Source organism: Camellia sinensis, chromosome 6 (assembly GCF_055761805.1).
Source record: "Camellia sinensis isolate YWXY chromosome 6, ASM5576180v1, whole genome shotgun sequence".
Classification (NCBI taxonomy): domain Eukaryota; kingdom Viridiplantae; phylum Streptophyta; class Magnoliopsida; order Ericales; family Theaceae; genus Camellia; species Camellia sinensis.
Window position 1 is genome coordinate 144,195,682 of NC_138966.1, and position 12,188 is coordinate 144,207,869.

Below are 12,188 nucleotides of genomic sequence, written 5' to 3' on the forward strand. Positions count from 1 at the left end.
GTGGATCAATCTGACCCATCCTTCGCCAGAAGGAAGAACATCATTAGTTTTCTATATGAGATAGTCTAAAATTTTCATTTACTATTTTGGAGTCGATCTAATAAATAAAACATAAAATAAAGCAAGGTATAGTATTTTTAAATTGGAGAAATGGGTTTGAGTTTAAATAAAACCATTCATTTGACTCCAAAAATGGAGTCCTCATCAAAATAAGGAAAAAAAAAACATTTCAATCTTTTAATTGACAATTGTTGTTGACAAATTGAAGTTCAACCTTTTCTAAGAAATCATCTCAACAAAAGCCTCATTTCGCCTTACTTTTGATTCAATTTATTTCCAACATTGAGCCCATTTTATTTTTTTCCACTACAATGCTATTATTGTCTACGTTCATGTTACAACTTTGTAATCACTATTGGTACCTCCAATCGTGCAACACACGATGCATTAGTAGATATATCTAGTTGTGGCGGAGTCTCTTAACTATGTATTTTTTTCCCCAGATAATAGGAATATATAATTTCAGTTGAAGTCATCAACCTAATTTGAAGACATTGTTGGATTTGAGTCCGACATATATTATTCTTAAAGATGAAAAAGATGATAGATCTAGGGTTTGAGGGGTCAGCCAATAAGATGGTGTTGGGGTTGTGACCCTTGATGGCTTAATTTTATCAAACCCAAGACACACCTCTGTTACCCCTCCAAGGCAGGGATTCCTTCCCTGAGAAACTGCCCAACACCATCTCCAACACATCTTGCCGCTTATCAAATCTGCTCTCAAGATTGTGCAAATAACCCCAAATGACATTGACTGTCTTTGTTACACTAAAGGACCAGGCATGGGTGCACTATTACAAGTTGCCACTGTTGTTGTTCAGGTTGCCACTGTTGTTGAGGTAAATCATTGTGTTGCTCATATTGAAATGGGAAAGGTTGTCACTGGAGCAATGACCCTGTTGTGCTATATGTAAGTGGTGGGAACACACGGGTGATTACATATAGTGAGGGGCGGTATCGGATTTTTGGTGAGACTATAGATATTGTTTGTGGGAATTGCTTGGACCGGTTTGTGATGGTTCTAACTCTATGTAATGATCCAAACCCTGGGTACAACATTGAGGAGGTATGCAATTGGAAGCAAGTTTCCTTCACCTATATTAGTGGTAGCTTGACACAGAGACTGACCATATATCTTTTGTAGGTTATTGTGTTGAAATGTCTTCAAACTTGAGGAAGACAAAAAAATAAATTGAGCTGCTATTTGTTGTTTTACTTGTTTAACTATAGAAGTTTGCGGGTTTTATTTATTTATTTATTTATTTTTATAGATCTATTCTCTGTCGATTGGTTGAGAAAACTTTATTTCTTACTATAATTTAGTTTTGCTTTGTGTTCTAACAAGCACGAACACAGACATGTGACAAGGCACAAATATACATGGACATGCCGACACGTTAATTTTCAAAAAATGTAGGACACGACATGTGGGAGACACACACGAAATATATAAGTTTATATATTTATTATATGTCATATATATGAATATATCATTCAAAGATAATAAAAAATGTAATAGAACACTTATTTTATAAATTTATATATTTTTTTCTTTTATTATTGTATCCTAAATTATTTAGGTCAAACCTATAATTAGTTTTAGGTGTGTATAATTGGTGGACATGTGTGTTTAAGAAATGCACATGTGTGTCCTCCAAGTGTTCAAAGAGTGTCTAGATCTATTTTTTTTGACGAGTGTCGGACACGTGTCGGGAAGTGTCCAACGAGTGTTAGTGTCCAACGAGTGTTGGTGTCCAATATGGACATGACATGGATACGCCACCTTTTTAGAAGTGTCTATGCTTCTTAGATTGTGTTTGAGATCAATACTTGTATGAGACCTTCACTTGTCTAGCCTGCACTGTACTGGGAAAAGTTTTGGTTATGGCATGCTTTTTTCTGATCTTTGCATGTATAGGTTGATTTTGGTATCCTCTCCTCGCTGCCTTCTCAAGAGACAAAACACACACACAAAGACAACTACAAATGAGGCTTTGAGACTCTTTGATAATTTTCTTAACCATTAAAGAATAAATTTTATGATGTACTTCCTATTCAACTGCATTGAAGGTGGAAATTTGGGGGTTGTTAGGCCATTGTAGTCAGCTATATACCACCCTTCTCTTCATTTGTAAGAGAAAATTATAAAAGAAGCGGTTAGTAGTATTTATTTCATTTTCTTTCCTTCCTGTTTAGCCAAATAGATAATCTTTCCCTCCGTTTCTTTTCTTTCCTTTGTATATAATCCTTCCTATCAGTTTTCTGCCACTCCTCCCAAAGGAAGAATTAAATTTAAGTTGCTAAAAGAATAAGAGGAAGGCCAAAATGAACATCAGCTGGGGCTATGGGAAAGAAATAGTTGTCAAGGATTTATGAGAGGATATGTCTCTAAATGGAGTTGAATGAAGGCTAAAGATGAAACCTACCTGAAATGGTTAGGATGCATGCTTTTTTGGGTTGAGTTCTATTATTATATTATTTTATATACAATTCAACTTTTGTGCTTCTTGTTCTATTGTGAGTTTGGTCAGTGAGTAGTAGCTATTGGTGAATTTAGTGCAAGGTTCAATTAATTGTTAGTTCTTGTTCGATAAAGGTAATAGAAGCTTTATCTGTGGTTTTTTTTTAATGTTTCTCCTATATATTTAGTCTACATTCATCTTATTTGATTAGTTCTTATTATCATTTTTCAAAAATATGTTTAACTGCTGTCTTTTATTATATCTGCATCTCTCTGTTTTTATTTTTCTATATTTTAGCAAAGCACTGCGTTGATGTTACATGATTGATATGTAATTTTAGAGTTTTTGGGTAAGTTGAGATTATGTCTTTGAGATTCATTACACCTCTCATTTATGAAGGTTCTCTCCGGGACTTTGGTTTGCTAGTTTATGCTTATTTTTCGTTTTGGAGATATTCTAAAATTTTCTTAGATGGCCTTTAGATCCTATCATGCTGTTATATGCTATTTTTTCACAAACAGAGTGTTCTTGAAATGATGATGTTAAGATTAGATGAAGGGTAGTTGTGTAATTGTCTACTTATCACTTATTAATATAAATATACCTAGTTAGAGAGGACAAACTAATTTTTGATTAGGTTTGTGCCTCCTAACGTGGTTCTTCTCTGTTTTATCATATTTTCCCTTCTTTCTTAAATTTCTTCTTTTATTTTTAACTTGGTATCAGAGCAGTACACAATTTCTGTGTTCTTCCATCTTCCTGGTTCATCATTTCACTGTTCAATAATGTAATATATATATATATATATATATATTCCCAGCATGCTCGACTAGGGCTGGGGATTGCCCAATTTTTTTTTTAATTTTTTTGCGATCTTCTTTGCCTATTTTTTGATTTTTTCTTTATTTTTGAGAATAATGAATCATTTTTTCAAAATTGCAATTCTAGCCTATTTTTGCTTGATTCAAGGCTTGGGCTCCCTTCTCTAGGAGCTAGCTAGGCTATTTAGAGCCTTCCTTGGCTTTAATTTTCATTTATGGGGTATTTTTTGGTTGTTGTTGGTCATTTTGGTTCATTCGGGTGCTATTGGGCTATTCCTGCTGTTGTTTAGGCTTGTTTCTGGTGCTTCCTGGTTTTGTCCTTGGTGAGATTTATACTTCCAAACAGAGGTTTGTTCTCTCTTCATCTCAACTTTCATTTGGTTGTGTGGTCTTAACTAATGGCTGCTGCAGGTGTCATTCCTGCCAACAATGAGACTAAGAGTTTAGGTCCTAGTGTGATACTTGGTGATTACTCTTCTCTCCGACTTACTTCTATTAAGTTAGATGACACCAATTACTTAGTATGGTCCCGTTTCTTTCAGTTGGCTATTATTGCTCGTGGCTTGTTGGGATACATCAAAGGCATTACTCAGGCTCCCACGAAGGATGGACCAACACGTGACAAATGGAATAAGGAGAATGCCCTAGTTATGACCTGGTTACTCAATTCTATTCATTATAATATTAGTTGGTCTTTTGTTTTGATGGACACTGCTCATGAGATTTGGATTGCTGCAAATTGGATGTATTCCCGCCGCGGTAATGATGCTTAGGCCTATGAACTACAGAAAAAGATTCGGGGTTTTGATCAGAAAAATAGATCTCTCGCTGAGTATTATTTAGAGTTGAGTAGTTTGTGGCAGGAACTTGACGATTATCAAAATTTCCAGGCTGTGTGTTCCCAAGATGTAACTATGTTTCAGCAGATGGTGTCCAAAGAGTGTGTGTATGACTTCCTTGCTGGTCTCAACATAGAATATGATTCAATTCGTGTTTAGATCCTTGGTCGTGATCCGTTTCCTATTGTGCATGAGGCCTATGCTTATGTTTTGCAGGAAGAAAGTAGGTAGAGTGCTATGGTTCATCAGCCTCTTTAAGACTGCTTTGCTATAGCCGTCTTTTTTGCTCCTACAGTTGAAAAAGTTGGTCCGTCCAAGTCTGGAGGCAAAGGCTTCTTTAATGATCAGATCATTTGTGATTATTAGGGGAAAGAATGTCATGATTGGGACCATTATTGAAAGTTGCATGGTCGTCCTACTTGAGGACGATGTGGTGGTCGTGGTTCTCATGGTGGTACTGTTCGTTCTCATTTACATCTCTCGGAGTCATCTCCTAACACTTCGAGTGATCCTGCAGCACTTTTCCAAGATGAGTTACATACTCTCCGACGTCTGATGGCTCGGCTTGATTCTTCTCCTGCCATTGCTCCTGATCCCCCTTCCTCTAACTTTGCTTCCACAGGTATTCCTTCGCGTGCCCTGAGTGTTGTCTCATCATCTTCTTGGATTATTGACTCTGGTGCTACTGATCATATGACAGGTTTGTCTAATCTTTTCCACTCTTACTCCCCTTGTTCCAGCAAGGATAAAGTGAGAGTTGTAGATGGGTCTTTATCTTTTGTCTCTGGGATAGGGCTCTATTCATTGTTCTTCTTCTGTTTCTCTATCACCAGTTTTACATGTCCCATATTTCTCTCCTAACTTGCTCTCTGTTAGTCGTCTTACCACTTCTTTAAATTGTTCCATAACTTTTTATCCTTCTCATTGTGTCTTTCAGGAACTGGATACGGGAAGAATGATTGGTAGTGGTAAGGCACATGAGGGCCTGTATGTTTTGGATGCTGAATCTTCCGCCGCTAGACAAGCTTTTCAGACTACCGGCACTCCTGGCCTCATTTTTTTACATCAATGGCATCGACGTTTAGGGCATCCCCCCATTTTTGTTTTAGGAAAACTTCTCTCTAGTTTAGTAAAGCATTGTGATAGGAATAATTTTCATTGTGACGTTTGTGAGTTTTCCAAGCATAAATGTTCTTGTTATCCTCTAATTAATAAAAGAAGTTTATTTCCCTTTATGGTTATTCATTTTGATGTATGGGGTCACTCTTGTGTTATGTTTGTGTTTGGCTATCGTTGGTTTGTCACTTTTATTGATTGTTATTTTCGTGTCACTTAGATTTACATGCTTCGTACCAAGAGTGAAGTTTTCTCTTGTTTTAAAACATTCCATAAGATGGTCCATACTCAGTTTGCCACTCCCATTAAAGTCCTTCGGAGTGACAATGGCACTGAATATATTGATGGTGACTTTCGTGCGTATCTTGAAGAACATGGTATCCTTTATCAAACCAGTTGTGTCTATACTCCTAACCAGAATGGTGTTGCTGAATGGAAAAACTATCATCTTTTTGAGGTTGCTCATGTTTTTATGCTCACGATGCAAGTTCCCAAATCATTCTGGGGTGATGCAGTTCTTATTGCTACTTATTTTATTAACCGCATGCCTTCTAGTGTTCTTTAGTTTCAGCACCCTTTTGATCCTTCTCCCTTACCCTTTTGTGTCTCCCATCTCTCTTCCTCCTAAAGTGTTTGGTTATGTCTATTTTGTTCATTTCTCCTGCCCCACTCAGAGCAAATAAGATCCCAAGGCTGTGCACTATGTTTTCCTTGGTTATTCCTCCACCCAGAAAGGCTATAAGTGTTATGATCCTTATTCTCGTAAATTCTAAGTTACTATGGATGTTACCTTTTGTGAGTCCGAGTCCTTTTTTTAGGTCAAGGTCAATCTCTTCAGAAGGAGGCTTCTACAGAAGAGATTGTTTCTTTTTATCCATCTGATCCTTTTTTCTCTATCATTTGTAGTGAGGGAGGGTGCACACTGAACATATTCAGGGGGAGTCTAGTGGAGAGGTACAAATTGAACGTATTCAGGGGAGTCTAGTAGGTTGGATAGACCAGATCTCAAGATGTACACTCGGTGACAAAAAGAACAGCCATTTCATGTGCTTCGATGCCCAACGCCATTTTCGAATCCAGTTACTATTCCATTTGTGGATCCTTCAGGTAAGGAGTCCTTGGTCACTACTCCCATTCCCATTGATGATCTTAATCTTCCTATTGCTATTAGGAAAGGAATTAGAACTTGTACTCAACATTCTATATCTAATTTTGTATCCTATAACTTCTTATTTCCATCATATTGTGCATTTGTTTCGTCTTTGTCCTTTGTATCTATTCCACAGGGTTGGAAGGAAGCACTTAATGATCCTAAGTGGAAAGAAGCTACGGCAAAAGAGATGAGAGCTTTGAGTAAGAATGACACTTGTGAGTTAGTTTCTCTACCATCGGGAAAAGGCCTGTGGGTTGCAAATGGGTGTTCGCCATTAAACAATGAGCAGATGGAACCATTGAGAGATATAAGGTGAGACTAGTTGCTAAAGGGTTCACTCAGACTTACAACATTGACTATCAAGAAACCTTTGTTCCGGTGGCTAAGATGAATTCTATCTGTGTCTTGCTTTTCTGTGCGGCAAATCTGGGGTGGCCATTATAACAATTGGATGTAAAGAATGCTTTTCTCCATGGTGATTTGGAAGAAGAAGTGTATATGGATGTTCCTCTTGGTTTTTCCTCTCCAGCTACTACTAGGAAGGTCTGTTGGTTAAAGAAAACACTATATGGTTTGAAACTATCTCTTAGAGCCTGGTTTGGTAGATTTCTAAAGGAGATGATTAGATTTGGTTACAAGCAGAGTCATGCAGATCATACTATGTTCATCAAACAACGGGCTAATAAGATTGCTATACTTATTGTCTATGTGGATTACATAGTTATGACTAGGAATGATATAGAGGAGATGTCTGAAATCAAAGCTTGACTTTTCAAGGAATTTAAAATTAAAGACCTTAGGCCTTTATGGTACTTTCTTGGGATTGAGATTGCTAGATCTGACAAGGGCATATTTATCTCTCAAAGAAAGTACATCTTAGATCTACTTAAGGAAGTAGGGATGTTAGGATGTAGATCGGCAGATTCCCCTATTGGGGCCAATCACAGACTTAGCAATAGTGATAGAGATTGTGTTGACAAGGGAAGATATCAGAGACTTGTAGGGAGATTAATATACCTTTCCCATACTAGGCCTGATATTGCATACACTGTACGTGTAGTAAGCCAATTTATGCATGATCCACGAACAGGTCATTTGGATGCAGTTAATCGGATCTTAAGGTATCTGAAATTAGTGCTAGGAAAAGGGTTCTTGTTCTCTAATCATCATCACTTAAGGCTGGAGGCCTTCATTGATGCAGGTTGGGCTGCTGCAGTTGATGACGGGAGATCTACTTTAGGTTATTGTACCTTTATGGGGGGAAATCTAGTGACTTGGCATAACAACAAGCAAGCAGTTGTAGCCAAATCGAGTGCAGAAGCAGAATATTAAGTCATGGCTAATGGCATTTGTGACCTTATTTGGCTTCAAGTTTTACTGGCAGACTTGGGATTGTTAAGTAGTGGGTCAATGAGATTGTATTGTGACAATAAGACTGCTATTAACATTGCTCATAATCCAATTCGGCATGATAGAACAAAGCACATTGACATTGACAGGCATTTTATCAAGGAGAAAATCAGTAGTGGAGTGATTTGTATGCCTTTTGTGCAATCAACAGAACAGTTAGTTGGCTGATATATTTACTAAAGGGTTAGGTAGTAAGGTTTTTCATCTCATTGTGTGCAAGTTGGGTATGAAAGATATCTATGCACCAACTTGAGGGGGAAGTGTTAAGGTTAGATGAAGGGTAGTTGTGTAATTTTCTACTTATCACTTATTAATATAAATATACCTAGTTAGAGAGGACAAACTATTTTTTGATTAGGTTTTGTGCCTCCTAACGTGGTTCTTCTCTATTCCATCATCTTCTTCCTTCTTAAATTTCTTCTTTTATTTTTAACTGATGCAATAAATAAATGTTTTCTCCTTGATTTGCGTTTGTTATTTTTTCCCTTCTTCATCAGCCCGTGAAGAAAGTAGAAAAGTTTATAGACATTCCCTATGTTGTCAAAGGAATGGATGTTTCATTTAGTGGAATATTGAGTTATCTTGAAGCTACTGCTAAGGAAAAGCTAAAAAATAATGAATGCACCTCTGCAGATTTGTGTTATTCCCTTCAGGTAATCAGTTGGAATGCTTCCAATATTTAAAAAAAAAAATACATATTTTGTGGTGATAAAAAGGTTATGTAGTTAGTAATTTGGTATGGCTGTTTCTTGTAAATTGCAAGTATTAGTTAAATATTTACACGATCTAGTTGTGGCTCAATTTCTGCATTCAATTTAAATTGTTTTAGGAAACTGTGTTTTTGATGCTTGTGGAGATTACAGAACGGGCAATGGCACACTGACAGAAAAGATGTTCTCATTGTTGGTGGTGTGGGCTGCAATGAGCACTTGTAAGAGATGATGAGAATCATGTGCTCCGAGAGGGGTGAAAGGTTATTTGCAACTGATGGCAGGTAATGTATCGACAATGGGGCAATGATTGCGTATACTGGTCTCCTAGCTTATGCTAATGGGATGTCCTCTCCGCTGGAGGAATCAACATTCACACAATGGTTCCAAACTGATGAAGTACTGGCAATTTGGAGAGAGAAAAAGGAATCGTCAAATGGTCTCATGGAAAAAAGTGTCTAATTACTTATATGTTTCAAGGTATGTGTTTTCTATTCTTTTTCCATCTTTTTCGGCACGATCATGGATTTGTTGCTTCCTAATTTATAGAAGGTACGAGGAACTTCAGCAAATGATACAACTGGCAAGCTATAGACAATCCATGGCCAATTTAATATCAAGGTAATTTGCTTACTCTATCTATTTGCATGGAAGTCCCTGAGTAGCAAAAATCAATTGTGGATCAAAAATATTTATTTATTTTTACTTTATGGAGCTAGCTTTGTATTTATTTGCTTTAACCAGATCTGGAGGCTTGAATCCAACCGGGCAAGCTTCTACCCATGAAATTGGGAGAGCTTCTATTTCCACACACTAATTTTTTTCAGTGCATACACTTTTTTGGTTCGGATATCAACTTCTGAACAAAATTATATGGTTCGAAACCATTTAGTTTCATTTGGAAATTGATTTCCGGAAGAAAATTGGTGTGTGAATTGAGAGAAAGTGGTATGTGGAAATAGAAGCTCCTAGAATCAGCTTCTTGGATTGCTTGTAGAAGCATGAATTATGGGAACTAGGTAGGATCAGGGTTGAGATTTCGCATTCTAAAGTGCTTGGGTTTTCATGTTCCTATGTAGACTTCAGTACTCATCGAAAGGTTTTTGAAGATCTATCAAAGTGCGAAGCCCGAAATTGATATGAGAAAGTAGTTGATATTTTGAGAATTTTTTTTTGATAATGTTATATAAATATTTGTAATGAAACTAATTCTAAGAGGAATAAGTTATTTTTTTTTCTAAGTAGTAGTAGTTATACAACATCCATTCTTCCTCAATATGGAATTATGCATGTAGGTCCAATTTTAATTTTCTTTAGTATTCTATTTTTAGTATGTGAATCCTCTTGTTATTTAGTTGTTTCCTTTCTTTCTTGTATTTCTATACTATTTCTTTTCCTATTTGTTTTCTATTTTAAATTTTAAACCATGAACTTATGAGTAATGATTAGAGAGGTCACAACCGCTTGGTTGGGCAAGATGGCCGGGTAACCCTTTCTTTAATGATGACGGGACTAGGTATTGCATGGAGTCATTTTGTGGATATGGTTTCTTAGTTCTTCAAATCAAGTGTCGACTCTTCATTTCAAACAATCCTAGTATGTATTATGTGACCTTGTGGGATATTAGTTTAGGCATTTGGATTCCCAATGGGTTTCGTAATAAAACAAAGTTCATTGGCATGTGGCTTTGGATATTTTGGTCACGTAATGCATATTAATGGTTGAGTGGGCTTTCGTAGACTCAAGAGGACTGGCATGTGTACACCTTACCATGAGTCATATCCTCTTGACCTTATGGGTCCATCTGTTTTGGGTTATACGTGATGGGATTAGATTAGGATGAATGTGGGTTCACTAATATTGTGTTTTTGTAAAATGGGGAAAGGAATTCACAATACCTCGGGATTATAATAGGCCTCCATGGATGGGATTAGTAGTCCCCCATAGGAGATGGCATTAGAAAAACAATGGAAAATTCTATTTCTTTACACTTAATTACCTTAGTGCACATCTTCTCTCAGTATACACACTTATTAATTTGATTATTAATTAGTTTTCTCAATTCACACACTAAAAGTTACAATTATACCCTTCACTAATAACCATTGAACACACACTATTTAACCTTCCTTTCCACACACTTGTTGAGTGACATTACTTCCAGATATATAGACAAAATCCTCCATTGAAGATGTACCGCTTTGTGGTGCATGGGTTCAGAGGTCAAAGTCCCAACCTTGTCTTTGGGCCCCCCCATCTGTGTACACCTTTGGTCACAAAGATTTGGATGCATGCCAGATGTGGGTTAATTAGATCACTACTTCTGTAAATGTGGAAATGGGATGAGAGCGACCAAAGAGTCTTCTGGTATGCTCCATGACCATCAATAGTTAGATGTTTCAATTTGTGGTTTTTTAGATTGATGTCTTTATTATTCATTTCATTAGAAGATGACATGAACATAAATTAGGGTTTAGTTTTGTTTTATTTAAAAGGTGTACATTGAGATTTTTTTTTTAAATTGTTTTTTTTTAAAAGATGTGTATAGAGGATATTTTCATATAATATTATGAGTGTTGGTGGATGTTCATTATGGTCATTTTAATTTAGGATATAATTGCCATTAAAATAATATTTCATTAAGGGTGTGCACTGAGATAATTAGGTGTGTGGAAATAAAATTTTCCAAAAGCAGTCCCTTGGGATTAGAGGAAGATTTACTGTTTTGCCCTCTATTTTCCTACCTAATTTACTTTACTTGATTAGTATAGGCTTTTCTCTATCATTTTTTTTAATTATTCCATCATTTACTCCACCATTCTTTATATCAAAATAATTTAATATAAAACTAATTTTTAATAAAAAAATATAATAGTATAATAATATTTATACCCAAAAAAATTATATTAAAAAAATAAAATAGTACCAAAAAAAAATATATATTTATGAAATATAATTTTTAATATTAAAATATAATTTTAATATTTATAAGATATATTTATAATATTAAAATATGTAATGCATTTATTAGTTGGCATAAGCCAAAATTTGATAGCAATGTAACAAGGGTATTTGTGAAATTTTACCTGATTTATTTCACTCCTATCTCTCAAAACAAACATGAATTATTACTAGTTCATTGGTTATAAAACAAATACAATTTTTCTTAATCCCCTTATTAATAATTTCTTAACTAATAGTCTCCTCATTAATAATCCTCTTATTAACAATTTCACTCAACCTACTTCTGAAACAAATGGGCCTATGTACTGAAAGATTTGGCCCGTTCACATTTACCAATAGTCAATGACAACCAAGTTTAAGAATGTGGACACAAGGATTTTTATTAATTCTAGTTTTGGTTTTCAATTTATTTGGTTGTTCATCTTTTATTCGTATTTAGGCCTTGTTTAGCAACTTAATATTTTAGTCTAAAAATTATTAAAAAAATTAAAAAGTCAACAACTTATATAAAAAGTTAAAGATTGTTTCTTTTTACTTTTTACACATTTTTTCATAAAAAATTAAAAAATTATTCTTAATATATTAATTTTTTTTAATCTTATATTTTAACTAAAAAAAATAAGAAATTACTAAATTAACTTGTTTTCAAACGA

At 35.3% G+C, this 12,188-nt stretch overlaps 1 pseudogene; it reads left to right on the top strand.

Moving 5' to 3' along the window:
- Positions 1-591: 591 nt before the first annotated feature.
- On the top strand, positions 592-9,033 carry LOC114310038 (uncharacterized; annotated as a pseudogene).
- The last annotated feature ends 3,155 nt before the right edge of the window (positions 9,034-12,188 follow it).